Raw genomic sequence first — 20,376 nt, forward strand, 5'->3', positions numbered from 1 at the left:
CCTGGTTCCTCTCTAGGTTTCTTCCTAGGTTTTGGCCTTTCTAGGGAGTTTTTCCTAGCCACCGTGCTTCTACACCTGCATTGCTTGCTGTTTGGGGTTTTAGGCTGGGTTACTGTACAGCACTTTGAGATATTAGCTGATGTATGAAGGGCTATATAAATACATTTGTTTTGATAGAGGACTGAGGGTCTTCCAAATATTGAAAGTGTGTAAATAGTTACCCATGTTATTTTGTAAATGTATATATTTTTTTCTTCATATTTTTCCCCCATTTTTTTTGGGGGGGGGGGGGGGTTATTATTAGTTATTTGTTTCAAAATGTATACCTTCACCAATTTGGCCACTTGGGTACATTTGGGCTACTTGTGTGGGACACCTGGGTGACTTCATGATAAATGTCATGAAGCACACTCATTTTGGAAGTTATCATTCTGAAACTTTGCACAAGTACTGTTGCCCTCTTATATTTTTCACTGAAATTGTCCCCATCATCCTATCTGAATGTTTAAAGATGATGATACAACAATAAAAAGAAAATACAATGAAAAAAAAACACAAGTTTTATCTAAACCAGATCGATCTATTGTGTTATATTCTCCTACATTCAATTCACATTTACACAAACTTCAGAGTGTTTTCTTTCAAATGGTACCAAGAATATGCATATCCTTGCTTCTGGGCCAGAGCTACAGGCAGTTAGATTTGGGTATGTCTTCAGGCGGAAATTGAAAAAAGTAGGGGGGTAGCTCTAAGAACCTCACATCTCAGTAATGACCAACACATCTGGATTGGAGCTGTGAATCCACACTTTCAATTGATACATTTTATGTAATAAGCTTCTCGTGTTAACGTGCAGAAAACCAAGGCTTTTACGAGAGCAGAAATCAGTGAAACAGATATCAGAGCACAAGTCAGAATTGGGGCTAGCAACAGTAGATGGGCTAGGGTGTACATAAACATTTCAAGATATCATCAGCAGTAATACAATCAGGGCACGGCAGAGGGGAACTCTGCAGTGTTGATTTTGTATGACATTTGAATGTGCATTAGATGGTAACAAGATCATGTTGTACAACAATTTAATCAAGTAGCATGAATAGAAAAGCTGGCAAGAGGTGGCTAGAATAGGATGGGAGGCCAAGAGCCCGTGTAACCAATAGAGAGTCAGTCTCGCAAGTGTGGGAACAAACATTGTCTGCTAGCCATTGTAAGTTCAAAGAGTCACTCGCCCCAACAAGATAACTTGAGAGAGTAGCTCTCTCTGAGTCAAGTAGGCTGTAAAAGTCTGAGATAAAATAAATGAATAGTAGGCCTATATCCTAGGTAATTAAAGTGTTTCTGAGTAAGTTAGCTTACATAAAATTCATATTTGCCCAAAGTCTGCCGTGTTTGTGTTTGTGTATGTGCGTGTGTGCTGGAAGCGAGCAAAAGCACGGGAGAGCTGACGTGGGGGGGGTGGCGGGGGTACCTGTAACAGACATGGGGAGAAAGGGCAGATGAGAAACAGATCTCCGGGTGGGATCCAAGCAGCAGTGCAGCAGGCAATGGGAGTAGGTGTCAAACCTGGTTGGGAGAAGCTTTTTCGGAAGGCTGAGTATGAGAGAAGGTGTTTAACTTTACCAGAGTGGTGCGTGGTAGAGCAGATAAAACATTTTAATGGATCTTATTCACCAACATATCAGTCTCAAATTACCTTCATCAGGGTCTTTTTACAAGGAGGTAAAACTCATAGTCTTTTAAATACCTCTTTGGGCACCTGAACCGCTAGCGGGACACCTACGACAATATCCGGTGAAATTGCAGAGTGCGACATAAAAAAATACAAAACGCAGATGGGGATGGGGGGGGGGGGGTCCACTAACCGCTTTACAGCGAAAGCATACCATGAGATCATCTGAGGACAGCGCCCCACACTAAAATACTTTTTCAACCAGCACAGCCGTCACAAAATCACAAATATTGATTAAATAAATCACTAAACCTTTGAAGATCTTCCTCTGTTTGCAATCCAAAGGGTCCCAGCTACACAATGAATGGTTGTTTTGTTCGATAAAGTCCTTCTTTATATCCAAGAAAGTCTATTTAGCTGGCGCTAATGATCTCAGTAATCCACTCGTTCAACATGCATACAAACGAATCCAAAAAGTTTCTGGTAAAGTTTGTCCAAACAACTGAAAATATGTTTCTAATTCATCCTCAGGTACTCTAATATCTAAATAAATGATAATATTTAAGATGGAGAATAGTATGTTCAATAGGGAAGATAAATAACGAAAAACCAGTCTCCAAAACAGGTTAAAGACAGACAATAGGTGTTCCAACAATCCATTCTTGGACTTCACTGTTGTCTACTGATCTTTCTCACTAATTATACTCAACACGCCTTCAGCTAAACTCAGCAAAAAAAGAAACGTCCTCTCACTGTCAACTGCGTTTATTTTCAGCAAACTTAACATGTGTAAATATTTGTATGAACATAAGATTCAACAACTGAGACATAAACTGAACAAATTCCACAGACATGTGACTAACAGAAATAGAGGGAAAAATCAAAAGTAATGGTCTGGTGTGGTCACCAACTGCATTAAGTACTGCAGTGCATCTCCTCATGGACTGCACCAGATTTGCCAGTTCTTGCTGTGAGATGTTACACCACTCTTCCACCAAGGCACCTGCAAGTTCCCAGACATTTCTGAAGGGGAATGGCCCTAGCCCTCACCCTCTGATCAAACAGGTCCCAGACGTGCTCAATGGGATTGAGATCCGGGCTCTTCGCTGGCCATGTCAGAACACTGACATTCCTGTCTTGCAGGAAATCACGCACTGAACGAGCAGTATGGCTGGTGGTATTGTCATGCTGGAGGGTCATGTCAGGATGAGTCTACAGGAAGGGTACCACATGAGGGAGGAGGATGACTTCCCTGTAACACACAGCATTGAGACGCCTGCAATGAAAACAAGCTCAGTCCGATGATGTTGTGACACACCGCCCCAGACTATGACAGACCCTCCACCTCCAAATGGATCCAGATCCAGAGTACAGGCCTCAGTGTAATGCTCATTCCTTCGACGATAAACGCAAATCCGACCATCACCCCTGGTGAGACAAAACCTGTGGTCCTCATGCCTCCTTGCAGCATGCCTAAGGCACGTTCATGCAGATGAGCAGGGACCCTGGGCATCTATCTTTTGGTGTTTTTTGGAGACAATAGAAAGGCCTCTTTAGTGTCCTACATTTTCATAACTGTGACCTTAATTGCCTACCGTCTGTAAGCTTTTAGTGTCTTAACGACCGTTCCACATGTGCATGTTCATTAATTGTTTATGGTTCATTGAACAAGCCTGGGAAATAGCGTTAAAACCCCTTACAATGAAGATCTGTGAAGTCATTTGGATTTTTATGAATAATCTTTGAAAGACAGGGTCCTGAAAAAAGGACCTTTCTTTTTTTACTGAGTTTAGAAACAACTCTTCTGCTTCGGCCATCTCAACCTCTCTCCCCACCTCTATTTGGTCCTAAAACTTGAACTCCAGATATGCCATTTCGAAAATGAGGCGTTTCCCGCGAATCACATTCCCTTGTCCGATTGGTTTGGAAGGGAAAACGTCATCACACTCCTTCATCTGATTGGTGGAGTAGGCAGGCCTTCTGACTTTGCTTTTGTGGTAACTAGTGATGACCCGGCCTGGTCTGTACAGTCATGGCCAAAAGTTTTGAGAATGACACAAATATTAATTTTCACAAAGTTTGCTGCTTCAGTCTAAGTATAATTACAAGCATTTCATAAGTGTCAAAGGCTTTTGTTGACAATTACATGAAGGTGATGCAAAGAGTCAATATTTGCAGTGTTGACCCTGCTTTTTCAAGACCTCTGCAATCCGCCCTGGCATGCTGTCAATTAACTTCTGGGCCACATCCTGACTGATGGCAGCCCATTCTTGCATAATCAATGCTTGGAGTTTGTCAGAAGTTGTGGGTTTTTCTTTGTCCACCCGCCTCCTTGAGGCTTGAGCACAAGTTCTCAATGGAATTAAGGTCTGGGGAGTTTCCTGGCCATGGACCCAAAAAATTGATGTTTTGTTTCCCTGAGCCACTTAGTTATCACTTTTGCCTTATGGCAAGGTGCTCCATGATGCTGGAAAAGGCATTGTTCGTCACCAAACTGTTCCTGGATGGTTGGGAGAAGTTGCTCTCGGAGGATGTGTTGGTACCATTCTTTATTCAAGGCTGTGTTCTTAGGCAAAATTGTGAGTGAGCACACTTCCTTGGGTGAGAAGCAACCCCACACATGAATGGTCTCAGGATGCTTTACTGTTGGCATGACACAGGACTGATGGTAGCGCTCACCTTGTCTTCTCCAGACAAGCTTTTTTCCGGATGCCCCAAAATATCAGAAAGGGGATTGATCAGAGAAAATTACTTTACCCTAGTCCTCAGCAGTCCAATCCCTGTACCTTTTGCAGAATATCAGTCTGTCCCTGATGTTTTTCCTGGAGAGAAGTGGCTTCTTTGCTACCTTTCTTGACACCAGGCCATCCTCCAAAAGTCTTTGCCTCACTGTGCGTGCAGATGCACTCACACCTGCCTGCTGCCATTCCTGAGCAAGCTCTGTACTGGTGGTGCCCCGATCCCGCAGCTGAATCAACTTTAGGAGACAGTCCTGGTGCGTGCTGGAATTTCTTGGGCGCCCTGAAGCCTTCTTCACAACAATTGAACCACTCTCCTTGAAGTTCTTGATAATAAATGGCTGATTTAGGTGCAATCTTACTGGCAGCAATATCCCTGCCTGTGAAGCGCTTTTTGTGCAAAGCAATGATGACGGCATGTGTTTCCTTGCAGGTAACCATGGTTGACAGAGGAAGAACAATGATTCCAAGCACCACCCTCCTTTTGAAGCTTCCAGTCTGTTATTCAAACTCAATCAGCATGACAGAGTGATCTCCAGCCTTGTCCTCGTCAACACTCACACCTGTGTTAACGAGAGAATCACTGACATGATGTCAGCTGGTCCTTTTGTGGCAGGGCTGAAATGCAGTGGACATGTTTTTGGGGGATTCAATTAATTTGCTTGGCAAATAGGGACTTTGCATTCTGGAGTAGGTGCAAATTGCCATCATACAAACTGAGGCAGCAGACTTTGTGAAAATTTATATTTGTGTCATTCTCAAAACTTTTGGCCACGACTGTAGAATCTGAAACCAAATCAATGAGGGTGTTTTATAAATCTCACGCGGGTGTTTTGCATTGTCTGACACACTTGATTGCATTCGATTTGGGAAACCGGGCTACCTCCCGGGCGTGAGCCTGGTGCCCCATTCAAAACAAAAGTGACGTAATTAAGCACGTGTAGTAACTTGTAGGATTCTGTGTTCTCAGGCAAAAATGGTTGCTTTTGCTTTCTCTGCCTTCCCAATGAATTCCAGAAAATTCAAACATTTACTTAATGGGAAAGAGATGTATGTTTCTGGACGATGCACCATGCTGCCTTGTTGACAAAATGACCTATACAGGCTTTTGGGAGACCAAAAGGAGGGATTCTGGATTTTTTTTTTTATGATCCAATAGGGCAACGTAATGGATTTGATTGACATGTAAACTAACCTATGAAGTGGTATTTTATGTCCATTTTGTCCTATCCACAACAACCATGTCATACGTTTAATTTCTTTGGACAAAAAAAAAATGTTTCCATTAGATAACACAGCCACAAAGTGGCTATATATAAAAAATGGTTGAAAACAAAAATGTACTTTTTGGTCTATATCTAAGTTTAGAGTTAACGTCACATTTTAGAAATAGGCGGGGCTTATGACTTTGCGGCAACTAGTGACGACCCAAATAAACAACAGAAGATCTCTGACATATGTAGCCACAGACAGAATGGGTAACTCAGACATGTCAAAGGGGCTATAAAGCAGAAGCATCCGTTTTGAACATTTTCTCACCTCCAAATGTGGTAGTGAGAGAAAGTCCAGTCGCTGGTAGTGGGAGAGAATAGAACTAGGTGAACCTTGGCCGACATTCTGCACATTTTCTCATCGATGAAACATCTGATCTTAATCATTTTTTCTGTTCCCAAAACTATAACGTAAACTCACTCACTTTTGTACAGTGCCTTGGTCCATACAATTGACCTAATTTTAGCGCCCCAAAAACGTAATACTTCCAGATCAACTGTAATGATAATACCATTGTAAAGCACAATTTCTCCCCTTTCCAACAAAATAAATGGCATGACCTCCACGCTGCCCGTTTCTGCATAATTCAAGTAGGCAATGAGCTCTGTCGGGTCATTTTAAAAATGCCGGGTGGGGAAGCGAAACTAATGCCTGATATTGAGGAGAGATCACGTGTGGGAAAACTGCTTTTTTTCACTCGATCCAATTTATCACCTTATCGCCTCTAAAATGTAAATAAAACACTATAAAGAGTTTATATAATGTGTCATTACATACCTATTTGAAGGTTTGTGTCGAATTTGAATCTGGTTTTTAAGGCGGTGCTAAATTGATCTTCAGAGGTAAACATTGTCTTTTTAGAGTCATTGATCGCTTACAGTGACGACGCAAAAAATGACTAGGTATCCCCCTTACCCCGTCACTGTCCATTTCTTGTTTAAACGATGAAGTGCTACACCTGGTGGAGAGAGATTGTAAAACCAAATTAGTTGCTTTACGCGTGCTGTACGTTACGGCATGAAACGTCACGATGTAACGGAGGGTCAGTTTTTTCAACTTTTCTCCAATACTATAGAGCCATTACCATGTTTATCAACGCTTGAATTGAAATGTAGTTCACACCCCCGATTTTGAAGTCAACACTTTCCCGTTAGTTTTATTTGAATGTCGTGGTTGCGCACATTTGTACGGAATGGGGTGAGTTTACGTTAATCTGTTACCAACACAGTGCATTAAGTTTTTATGGATTTAGCGCTTTGCCAACGTTTAAAAACAAAATGCGTTGTTTAGAAGGAGTGCAAGGCTGAATTGACTTTGTGCAAATGCGCACTTCACAGATGAGGCGTTCCTTAACGGAAATATGCAAAATAATGCTACAACTCGCTAGCTCGTGCTTGGCTATGCCTACCTCCTTGCTATTTTGGCCTACTATGCTTCATTTATTCACACTGTATACGACACAGGTGAACTGTCGTGGGTTAGTTATAAATTATCTTTGATGTTGCTAACTATCCACCATGGCTGCTGTAATATTCCTCTTTGAATTCTCTGACAGTCTTTGAGTGTCTGTCATGAGCTTTCTTCTGCTGTACTGTAGCTGGTGCTTTGCCACAGTGCTTGACAAGTCTGGTTTCAACAATGTCAGGCGGGTATGTGGTTGGCGTTTCAGAAACAGTTCAGCTGGTGTACATTCCGTTACTGTGTGTGGTGTGTTACGGTAAGTAAACAGGAACCGGGGAAGCCTTTGGTGGGTGGGCACAGACTGAACCTCGAGTCTAGTCCAGGCCTTCTTAAAGGTTTGCACGGCTCTCTCCGCTGCTCCGTTTGATGTCGGATGGTAAGGTGGCGACAGGATGTGCCTTACTCCGTTGTTCTTGAGAAACATTTCAAAATCGTTTGACGTGAACGGAGGGCTATTGTCCGATACAAGCTCCTTGACTAGTCCAAAGGATGCAAACAGGTGTCTGAGAAGATTGATGGTCTTCTCAGCTGTGGTCAGTTGAGTAGGGAACACTTCTATCCACTTGGAATGGACATCGACGAAAACAAGGAAATGTTGCTTGTCAATTTTGGCGTAATCCACATGGATGCGTTCCCAAGATGTAGCAGCCCAGGACCATGGATGAAAAGGTGCAGCAGCAGGCTTGTTGCGAACAGCTTCACAAGGTGAGCAGTGGCCTACATGCTGTTGAATGTCCTGATCCAGTCCAGGTCACCACAGATAACTGCGAGCGAGTGCTTTCATTCGAGTGATCCCTGGATGTCCCTCATGCAGGTCAGATAGCAGTCTCCTCTGGAATTTGTGAGGTACCACCACCCTTGATCCCCACAGAACACACCCATGATCAGTGGACAACTGGTCTTTCTTGTCGATGAATGGACGAAGGTTATCATCATTTACGAAGGTTGGCCAACCGCCTAATGTTAAGTCCAAGACTTTGGAAAGCACTGGGTCTTTCCTTGTTTCTTCTGCTATGTCAGAAGCAGATATGGGCAGTTCATCAATGAGAGAGATCTGGAAGACTGCTTTATCATCTTCACTGTCAGAGTCACTATTCCACGGTAGTCTCGATAGTGCATCGGCATTTGCATGTACTTGCTGTACTCAATCTCGTAGTCTTAGGCTAACAATATCAGAGCCCAACGTTGCATTCGAAGTGCAACAAGGGTTGGTATAGCTGATTTTGGTCCAAGGATGGCCAACAGAGGCTTGTGATCTGTCAGCAGTTGGAACTTCCTTCCGTAGAGGTATTTGTGAAACTTTTTCACTCCGAATATTATGCTCAGGGCTTCCTTCTCAATTTGAGCATAATTTTTTCTCACTTGGTGACAGAGTCCGTGATGCAAATGCAATAGGGTGTTCTACCTGATGGTAGAACATGTGAGATGACGGCTCCTACTCCGTATGGAGATGCATCACACGCAAGTCTTAGCTTCATCTCTGTGTTGTAGTGGGCAAGCCACTTGCTCTTTAGCAGACGCTGTTTGCAAGTCTTGATTCTTCGCATTGTGGGGACCAATTCCACTTTGTATCGACCTGCAGCAGTTGGTGAAGCGGATGCAACAATGTGGACAAGTTTGCCACAAACTTCCGTAATAGTTCAGGACCCCCAAAAGTGACCTCAGCTCTGAGATATTTGTGGGTGCTGGTGCGTTTACGATTGCTTCCCCCTTGCTGTTGGTTGGGTGCAGGCCTTGTGCATCAATCTTGTGTCCGAGATACTCCACTGAGTCCTGGAGGAACTCACACTTGCTGCGTTTCATTCTCACTTTTTTTTTTCTTGACAATATTTCTCCACTGAGATCGCCTAATTTCAATGGGTTCAATTAGTTTTTTTTATTTAACCACCAGAGGGCAGTGTCGCTATTCTGGACTCCAATAGTCTTGCTACTTGGCAGCTCCTGAATACTGTACTAGCAGTGCTAGCAGTGCTTAGCCTTCTCTACTGGCAAAATAAAATAAAAAATAACTGACGAATTACATAATTATTTTGAGTTTCATTACTCACGCAACATTCTTCCCTTCAAGCAATGTCCGTTTATGTAGTTTAATCACCTCGTCTCCACTGTGATATTTGTGTTGTGGAGAAATGACCAGGCAGGAGCCGGGAGTACAGTTAGTTTTCGTTTAGTCAAAACCCCTCGTGCTCGACAGTTCCCGGCACCCCAGTGCACATGTGCATTTCCTATTAGGTGTAGTAACGTAACACTGCCGTAATGCATTACTGCTTAGTAACAGCACAGTAACTAATATAAACAGATGTAGATCCCAGATACTACAGCTGCTTCATTGATTAGGTGGTTGAGGGGATTGTACGTTTTCTTTTTGACATGTCTGCTATCCGTCTCGGGTTTCTTGAATCTGGAGGAATTAAACTAAATGAAATATGGGATACAGATTCTTCCCAATCCAGTCATTATGGGGCAGGTGAGGCGTGAAATAACTTATTTTGCTAAGAAGCTAACGTTAGCTAGCTTGCATGGTCTCAACGATTATGCACAGCTCACTAGCTAATATTAGTCAGAGGCGTCAGGTGGTCAGCTGACATGCTACAGCTATTATTTAATAAAGATGGGCTGGACAATAGAACGAGTCAAACGGCTTTAGAACGTTGGCTAAACTGGAACACTAGCGCGAGCCCATAGCAAATTAATGGAATCGAACGTTCGCAGAGCCTGTTTTGACTGGAGTGAAGCTTTGAATCCCATTTAGCCTAAATGGCACCAAAACATGTATCCCTTTTTATTTTACCACTACAATCTGTTCTTATGACAAAACTGAAAAACAACAACTCGTGTAGAAAGTTAACAAACGCACCTCAATGGTGCCAAGTGTGCTTATGTCTGCATAACGAGGAAATAAAATAGGAAAAGAATGGCAACTTCGGACTATTTCTGGTCTAGCGTTTGATGACAACGACATATATACATCAAAATATACACATTGCGAGATATTTGGCGAAATATACCAGCATGCTTCTCCATAGGAAAACAATGGGGGGAGCTCAGCGTTCCAAGGGCAAAAGGTATTTCAGGGCAAGTGTTTTATGACAACGATATACACTACCCAGCCTTACATAATTAGAAAAATGAGATTATCATGAATATAATGGTGTCCAATTAAAAAAAATCTAAATATACACATTGCGAGATATTTGGCAAAATAGACAGACATACATATATTTCCCTATAGTAAACAATGGGACGACCTCAGAGTAACATTAGTAAGTTGTTGTTTACATTATAACAATAAACAACGTGAGCAGGTCTGCATGGCCAACTATAGCGAAGCTGCCATTGTGACACAGTACAACAAAAATGGGATTAGACCGTTTGGAAGGCGAGTTGGTGCCACAGTGCTCAATAGAACTAATAGGAGCTGGCAGGGTGAATTATAATATTATGAAACTGGGCTCCACCGCAGATGCAATTAACTACTTTTTATTAGAAAAAAAGCATTAAAAATGTAATGTGTCCAGCCTAATAATGACATTATAATGCTGTACCGATAAAGTTTGATGTCGTCAATTGTTTCTGTGGTTTAGTGTGAGCTAGCGTGCCTGTCAACATCAATGTTAGCTAACATTTTTTTAAACCTTTATTTAAGTAGACAAGACAGCTAAGCACAAATTCTTATTTACAATGACGGCCTACTGGGTAACAGTGGGTTAACAGCCTTGTTCAGAGGCAGAGGGACAGATTTTTACCTTGTCAGCTCGGTTACTGACCCAACGCTCTAACCACACCGCCCCAGGTAGCTTAGTTGGGTGGCTTGAGTCATTGACTACTTCTAGGGCCTTCCTCTGACACCTCCTGGTTTAGAGGTCCTGGATGGCAGGGAGCTCAGCCCCAGTGATGTACTGGGCAATACACACTACCCTCTGTAAAGCCTTGCTGTCAATGCTAAGCAGTTTCCATAGTACCCTCCAAACTCGTCATCAAGCTCGAGACCCTGGGTCTCGACCCCGCCCTGTGCAACTGGGTACTGGACTTCCTGACGGGCCGCCCCCAGGTGGTGAGGGTAGGTAACAACATCTCCACCCCGCTGATCCTCAACACTGGGGCCCCACAAGGGTGCATTCTGAGCCCTCCCCTGTACTCCCTGTTCACCCACGACTGCGTGGCCACGCACGCCTCCAACTCAATCATCAAGTTTGCGGACGACACAACAGTGGTAGGCTTGATTACCAACAACGACGAGACGGCCTACAGGGCGGAGGTGAGGGCCCTCGAGTGTGGTGTCAGGAAAATAACCTCACACTCAACGTCAACAAAACTAAGGAGATGATTGTGGACTTCAGGAAACAGCAGAGGGAACACCCCCCTATCCACATCGATGGGACAGTAGTGGAGAGGGTAGTAAGTTTATGTTCCTCGGCGTACACATCACAGACAAACTGAATTGGTCCACCCACACAGACAGCATCATGAAGAAGGCGCAGCAGTGCCTCTTCAACCTCAGGAGGCTGAAGAAATTCGGCTTGTCACCAAAAGCACATAAACTTCTACAGATGCAAAATCGAGAGCATCCTGTCGGGCTGTATCAGCACCTGGTACGGCAACTGCTCCGCCCACAACCGTAAGGCTCTCCAGAGGGTAGTGAGGTCTGCACAATGCATCACCGGGGGCAAACTACCTGCCCTCCAGGACACCTACACCACCCGATCTCACAGGAAGGCCATAAAGATCATCAAGGACAACAACCACCCGAGCCACTGCCTGTTCACCCCGCTATCATCCAGAAGGCGAGGTCAGTACAGGTGCATCAAAGCTGGGACCGAGAGACTGAAAAACAGCTTCTATCTCAAGGCCATCAGACTGTTAAATAGCCACCACTAACATTGAGTGGCTGCTGCCAACACACTGACTCAACTCCAGCCACTTTAATAATGGGAATTGATGGAAATTGATGTAAAATATATCACTAGCCACTTTAAACAATGCTACCTAATATAATGTTTACATACCCTACATTATTCATCTCATATGTATACGTATATACTGTACTCTATCATCTACTGCATCTTTATGTAATACATGTATCACTAGCCACTTTAAACTATGCCACTTTGTTTACATACTCATCTCATATGTATATACTGTACTCGATACCATCTACTGCATCTTGCCTATGCCGCTCTGTACCATCACTCATTCATATATCTTTATGTACATATTCTTTATCCCTTTACACTTGTGTGTATAAGGTAGTAGTTTTGGAATTGTTAGTTAGATTACTCGTTGGTTATTACTGCATTGTCGGAACTAGAAGCACAAGCATTTCGCTACACTCGCATTGACATCTGCTAACCATGTGTATGTGACAAATACATTTGATTTGATTTGATACCATGCAAGCGGTGATGCAGCCAAGATGCTCTCAACGGTGCAGCTGTAGAACCTTTTGAGGATCTGAGGGACCCTACCAAATCTTTTCAGCCCCCGGGGAAGCGGCGTTGTCGTGCCTTCTTCACGACTGTGTTGGTGGGTTTGGACAAGGATGGATCCTTATGTAGCAGTGTGATGTTGTTCCCCTAGATTATGCACCAAGTTGCACACAAGGACCAATTCAAATAGGCCAGGTCAAGAGGGGATGTTAATAATTTGATAATAATAATAATTCTGTGTATTTTTTTTTGTTAATTACAGCTGCATAGTTAATGTTTTTCTTTGGTGTACAAACACTTGTTCCTATCAATATTGTACATACATGTGATTGTAAAAGTGTTGTATATTTTGGTTTGGCCCATTGCGGGTTATCTGTATTTCCGTACCCCCTCCCTTTATTGTTCTCTTTTGCCTGACCTTCGGTATGTTGTCCTTGGCTCCGAAATTGTTCAATATAAAACCGTGGTAATGTTACACAATGTACTGTTATGCAAACATAAGTTTGTTACAATGTGGATAATTTAAAGATTTATGTTAACAAGTTTCACAAAGCTCGCTAACTAGGGTATCTATTGTAACTTGTGAGTACTTGGGACAGTGTTTGAGTGAGTGTCCATGTGCTTGCGCAGGTGCCTGAGAGCTAAGACTGCGCCAAGATTTAACATAATGTGTGTTGTCTCTTCGTGTGCAGGTATGTCTTTTATTTTGTCCGAATTATGTTCTGTATCATTTTACTTGTGTTGTGCTGTTGTGCATTGAATGTGTGCACGCAGCACCTGTTATCTCCTTTTGGCGCTCTCTTTTGCCTGACCTTCAGCTAGCAAGGTGCCTGAGAGCTAGGACTGAGCCAAGGGTTAACATAATGTGTGTTGTCTCTTCGTGTGCAGGGCAAATAAAATAAAAAATTCAACTAGCAGACATCCAGTTGTGGCAGCGTCCTAATTAAAAGTACACAATGCAGAACAAACCACGCTACACTTACATGCTGACTGCATGTTGATTTTGTCCATCTACACCAGATGTGATCAGGACATGCAGGTTGAAATATCAAAACGAGCTCTGAACTAACTATATTATTTGGGAACAGGTCGAAACACGTGAAACATTCATGGAGGTATAGCTATTTAGCTTGCTGTTGCTAGCTCATTTGTATTAGGGTATAAACATTGTGCAAAACAGGTCAAATAACAACCCAATGTCCTTTTTTTCCTGGATCTTTGTAGAATTTTGATCAAATCTGAGTCACACAAAACCAATGAGGAGATGGGAGAGGCGGGACTTGCAGTGCTTCACGTGTCAAATAGAACCAGGTTCTATTTTAGTGCCTGGCTATGCAGATGCACGTGACCAGTTTGGGTGAAATGATTGAATAACATGTGTGTACATTTATTTTGCAACACTGATGCGCAAAACGCGGGCTGTGTGGTCAGCATATTAGTGATGTGGACACCGAGGAACTTAGCTCTTTACCCACTTCAGCCCTGACGATGTGAATGGGGATGTGCTTGGCCCTTGTACTTGGCCCTCCATATCCTGTAGTCCACGATCAGCTCCTTTGTCTTGCTGACGTTGAGGGAGAGGTAGTTGTCCTGGCAACACACTGCCAGGTATCTGATGACCTCCCTATAGGCTGTCTCATCCTCTTCGGTAATCAGTGTTAAGTTCAAGTATCCCTATATTTCTGTTATTACGATGCTATCACTCTGTTATTAGTACGCCTGCACGGTAGTCTCACAGTTGATGGATCTGACCTAGTGCAATGGCAACCATGTATTGTGGAAATACAGTTTAGTAAACGTTGTTAAACTGGAACCTAGTCATTGTGTAATTTTAAGTTAACATTGGTAGCAGAGGATAGCTAATAACTACAATATGCCAGATCGCTTCGATGAGAAGAGGTTGTATGGAAGTTGGAAAAATTAATTTGGAATCTGGACACGGGTTACTAATCTGGATGAGAAAAAGCAAGCACTTGTGGTGGTATTATCGCTTGACGGAAGAGCGCGAGATACAGCACTGGAAATATCCGTTGAGGATTTCAACAAGGATGACTGCATGGGAACTTTGATCAGAGCACTAGATTCTGTGTTTCTTAAACAAGAGAAAGACCGTGCCTACAAGGCATATTCAAACGTTGACTGTGTAACTAGAGACATTTCGGTTGCAATGACGGACTACATAATTTATTTTAAAGAGGTACACGAGGATGCGCAAGCACCATATGGTTCTCCCGGATGCAGTGTTAGCTTTCAAATTGCTACAGTAGATACTGCCTGTCTGAATGGTAGGGAGACACAGTTGGCTTTGACTGCTTGTACTGTGCTGACTTTTGCATGAAGTCAGCACTAAAAATATTTTTGGCTGAAAATACGTCTGGCGCACCAATAACAGATGGAATGCAAGTGATTGACGCAATGTATTACACTGAGCAGCAGATAAAAAAACGCCAACAAGTCACGTTCAAGGCAACCAGACGAGGGCACCATTGCTCGCCACAAATCCACTAGACAGGAGATCAAAATGTGCTATTTAACCCACTTACCATTGGGTTAAAGACTGTCCTCATAAAAATGAACAAGTTAAAACCTCTTTGGGCTGCAATCCCGTTAACGGGACTATATGACAACAGCCAGTGAAAGTGCAGGGCGCCAAATTCAAAACCGAAATCTCAATTAAAATTCCTCAAACATACAGGTATCTTATACCGTTTTAAAGGTAGTCTTGTTGTTAATCCCACCACAGTGTCCGATTTCAAATAGGCTTTATGGCGAAAGCACCTCAAACGATTATCTTAGGTCAGAGCCAAGTCACAGAAAAACACAGCCATTTCTCCAGCCAAAGAGAGGAGTCACAAAAAGCACAAAGACTTAAAATGAATCACTAACCTTTGAAGATCTTCATCAGATGACACTCATAGGACTTCATGTTACACAATACATGTATGTTTTGTTTGATAAAGTTCATATTTATATAAACAAATCTGAGTTTACATTGGCGAGTTACATTCACTAGTTCCAAAACATCCAGTGATTTTGAATAGCCACATCGATTCAACAGAAACTCATCATAAATGTAGATGATAATACAAGTTATATACATGGAATTATAGATATACCTCTCCTTAATGCAACCGCTGTGTCAGATTTAAAAAAAACTTTACGGAAAAAGCAAACCATGCAATAATCTGAGACGGCGCTCAGAACAATAGTCAAATTAGCCGCCATGTTGGAGTCAACAGAAACCAGAAATTACATGATAAATGTTCCCTTACCTTTGATGATCTTCATCAGAAAGCAGTCCCAGGTCCACAATAAATGTTTGTTTTGTTCGATAATGTCCGTTATTTATGTCCAAATACCTCCTTTTGTTAACGCGTTTGGTATACATATCCAAACGCTCGTTCTGGTCGAGCGTTACTTCGGACAAAAACTTCAAAAAGTTATATTACAGGTCGAAGAAACATTTCCAACTAAGTACAGAATCAATCAGTAGGATGTTTTTATCATATATCTTCAACAAAGTTCCAACCGGAGAATTCCTTTGTGACCTGAGGAGCAATGGAACGCAAGTGGATATCATGTGGAATGCGCGTGACCAGAAAATGGCTGACTGCCAGACACCTGTTCATTCTGTTCTTATTCAGTCCCACAACACAGTAGAAGCCTCATTCAAATTTATTTACACCGTTGACATCTAGTGGAAGCCCTGGGAAGTGCAACTTCATCCATATCTCAAGGGGATTTTAATGGGAACATGGGAACTGTGTTGAAAACCTACCAACCTCAGATTTCTCACTTTCTGTTTGGATTTCTCCTCAGGTTTTTTTCCCCAGAGTGTTTTCTATCCAATACTAATAATAATATGCATATATTAGTAACTGGGACTGAGGAGCAGGCTGTTTACTCTGGGCACCTTTCATCCAAGCTACTCAATACTGCCCCTGCAGCCATTAGAAGTTAAACTAACAGACGGAAATGTAAACACAGTAACATTACACTGTTTTCAAACGAATTTGCTTCTGATTATGAGGTCTTTCTAGTTGAACCCTTAGGATCTGCTGTGATTGATACTGCATGTACACGCACAGTGTGTGGTGCAAAATGGCTTGATAGCTATGTCAGTGAACTAAATCTGAAAGTACAAAGCATGATTGACACACCAAGCAACAGAGTTTTCAAATTTGGACATGGGAGAATCATCCATTCTACCAAGATAGTCAAGATACCAGCAAAAATGTGTCAGACTAAGTGTCACAATGAAAAAGAGTTGGTCCCTGCAGATATCCTCTTACTATAAAGCAAAGCTTCCCTCAAGAAGGTGGAGGCTGTACTAGACATATAAAACATTACATTTTAGACATCACACAGAGTCCATGTAAAAATGAGATTTTGACAGACATAGAGCACATGGAGTTTCTGACAGTCACAGAGATCATGAACACAGAAGAAAAACACAAAGTACTGTTAACTTAAAAAACAGTTTGGACATGCTACAGTTGAGACTTCAGAAATTAATCAGCATTTCTGGGAATAATAATGATGATGAGAGTATTTCCATTCTACGGCAGATTGTTAAGAGTTGGGAGACATATCAGAAATACAGCAAACCTAAGCCCAGACCAGCTGTTGGTTTGCCACTGGCTTCCAAGTACAATGGCTGTAGATCCACATGAGTTAGGACCAAGTGTGTGGTACCTTTACATAATCGACCACTTCACACGCTCCAGTGCTGGAAGCATTGTGAATACAAAGAAACCCAGTGAAATCGTCAAGCACTTAATTAATTCCTGGATAAGTGTGCATGGCCCGCCCCAGAAATTGTAGAGTGACAATGTAGTAGAATTCAAAAATAATGAAATAAGAGAAATGGCTGAGAAATTCAACATGGAAGTAACCACCTGTTGAATTCCGCACATGTGACAAATAACATTTGATTTGATTTGCCAACTGCTGTATGCAGTCCATGGAGCAATGGACATCTGGAGAGACATAATCACACACTCAAAGATTATGCTGAAAGTGAAGCAAGACAATAGATGTGACTGGATAACAGCCCTAGATTGGAATTTGATGGCAAAAAACTCAATGCACAATGTTCATGGCTACAGCCCATACCAACTAGTGTTGGGGCAGAACCCTAATCTTCCCTTTGTACTGGTTGACAAGCTTCCAGCACTAGAAGGGACCAGTGTGAGTGCATGGGTGGGACAGCAACTTTCAGCACTACATGCAGCGAGAAAAGGGTTCACTGAAGCAGTGTGTTCAGAGAGAATTCAGAGAGGGATCTGTGTAAACAGCTTCGTCCCACCGATGAGAAGTACGAGACTGGAAACAAAGTGTACTACAAAAGAGTTGACTGTAGAGTGGAAAGGACCGGAAGTAGTCATTAGCCAAGATTGTGTGGGGATATTTGTGAGGTATTGTCAGGGTGCATCACTCAAGATTGCACAAAGTAAATGATCAACACGATGGAGTGGTTCTTGCTGAGAATCAGCCTCCTAATGAAAATGACAAAAAAGGACACATTAACAGACAGGAACATACCAGATGTCGCATCCAATGATATGGACACTGAAACTGACACAGGAAATGGAGCAGAGACCTTCAACCATGAAACAGGTAATACTGTTGAGCATTCAAATGAGTAAAACGTTCAACAGCCACACGTGTTAAGACAACATGGTTGTTCCAATCTGAAAACTGAACACACTGTTAAATACATAGACAGAGAAAGTGGTATTCCACATACACCAACCGTCATTGGACGAGCAGGAAAAGCCAAAGGAAAACACCAGAACTGGTACAACTTGCAGTACTCTGAACCAGCTACACTTTCTGGTACAACAGGGTCAGCTGACCTATCATTTGTAGATCATCTCAGAATTGAACCAATAGAAAGTTGAGAAAAACAGAATGACATTCAAAATGATGATGTACTTGAAACAAAGGCTGTGTCATTTGACTCTAAACTAGATGAGCTCAGTAATTGGAGGAAAAATTGAGTGTTTGAGGAAGTCAAAGACATTGGCCAAAAATGTGTCTCAACAAGGTGGGTGTGTACCCTTAGAATCCTTACCTGGAATAGTTCCAAAAGCGCATCAAGTGGCTAGAGGTTGAGGAGCTGACTGCTTAAGAACTCCCAAAAGACTCACCAACATGCGCCTCAGAGTCACTCTGATTTCTGGTGACAGTGTTCTGCCAGAAAAAATAGACACCATAGACATTAAATCTGCATTTATGCAGACAACATAGCTGTTAAGGCACATTCACATCCAACTTCTGCCTGAAGCTAAGAGCGAAGGAACACTGGAAACTAAAAAAGTGTATGTATGGCCTGGCAGATGCATTCATCTACAGGTACAACAAAGTCAAGGCAACAATGTTAAGAACAGGTGGAAAAATGTCACAATTGGATCCTGCCGTCTTCTATTGGCTTGATCAAGACTGCAATGTGACTGGAGTACTTGCCTGTCATGTTGATGACTTTATCTGGGGTGGCTCATAGACCTTTGCTACAACTGTTATTCCACACCTCAAAGCCGTTTTCCAGGTCAGTCGTGAGGAGTATGATAGTTTTTGTTACGTTGGCATAGAGTTTATTATAGTTGACGGAACAATACTGATGCAACAGGAAAGTTATATCAATAATTTTCAACCCATGCACATGGATTCTTCAAGAGCCATACAAAGGAATTCCCCTCTCTGTGGAATTGAAGCTGATCAATTTAGGTCAAAGATAGGTAAAAGTCTATGGGTTGTTTGACAGAGTAGACCTGATGTAATGTTTGATGGCTGCAACTTGGCATCCAACACAAAACCTAACACTGTACAAACCATTCATGAGGCAAACAAAGTTGTTCGTGAACTGAAATCACAACAAGTGACTCAAGTTTCAGCATGTGGGGCGGCAGGGTAGCCTAGTGGTTAGAGCGTTGGATTAGTAATCGGAAGGTTACAAGTTCAAATCCCCGAGCTGACAAGGTACAAATCTGTCATTCTGCCCCTGAACAGGCAGTTAACCCTAGGCTGTCATTGAAAATAAGAATTTGTTCTTAACTGACTTGCCTAGTAAAATAAAGGTTAAAAAAAAAAAAATGTTGGAAAAGATGCCTCTCTGAAACTAGTTGCCTTCAGTGATGCTTCCCTAGGGAACCTTACAGATGGAGGCACACAAGGTGGACATCTAATTGTGTTAATAGGTGAGAATCTTCCTTCACCCATCTGTTGGCAGTCAAAAATGATCAGAAGGGCTGTCCAAAGCACTCTTACTGGGAAACCCTTGCTCTTGCGGATGGAATTGACAATGCCATCTTTCTGGCAACTCAGAGCTTACCATCTGTGAGACAAAACGGCACATTTCTACCCGTAGTTTGTGTCACTGACAACTACTCCTTAGTTGATGCTACCAAGTCTGTCACAGAGAAAAGACTTTGTCTTGAGATTAGCAGCATCAAGGAATTTATTCAAGTACAGAGAAGCCAGTGGATTCTGTGGTCAGCCACAAAGGAACAGCTTGCTGACTGACTAAAAAGGTATTGTGCTCCTAATGGAAAGTGGAACACAACCCATTTGTAATGGTAACTTAAATAATAGTTGGGCTATTTGAATTATTTTGTTGATGTTTTATTTGTCTATAAAGAAAAGTGGGAGATTAAGTTAATGTTTTAAGTATCCTTATATCTCTGTTATTATGATGCAATCACTCTGTTAATTAGTACGCTTGTGCGGTAGTCTCACTGTTGATGGATCTGGCCTGAGTGCAATGGCAACCATATATTGTTGAAATATGGTTTAGTAAACGCTATTAAAC

General features: G+C 42.3%; 1 pseudogene; it reads left to right on the top strand.

The window, feature by feature from the left end:
* Nucleotides 1-7,797: 7,797 nt before the first annotated feature.
* The window catches only part of LOC115142327 (protein OS-9-like), a 41,501-nt pseudogene continuing 28,922 nt past the window's right edge, over nt 7,798-20,376 (top strand).

This window comes from Oncorhynchus nerka, linkage group LG15, assembly GCF_034236695.1.
Source record: "Oncorhynchus nerka isolate Pitt River linkage group LG15, Oner_Uvic_2.0, whole genome shotgun sequence".
Classification (NCBI taxonomy): domain Eukaryota; kingdom Metazoa; phylum Chordata; class Actinopteri; order Salmoniformes; family Salmonidae; genus Oncorhynchus; species Oncorhynchus nerka.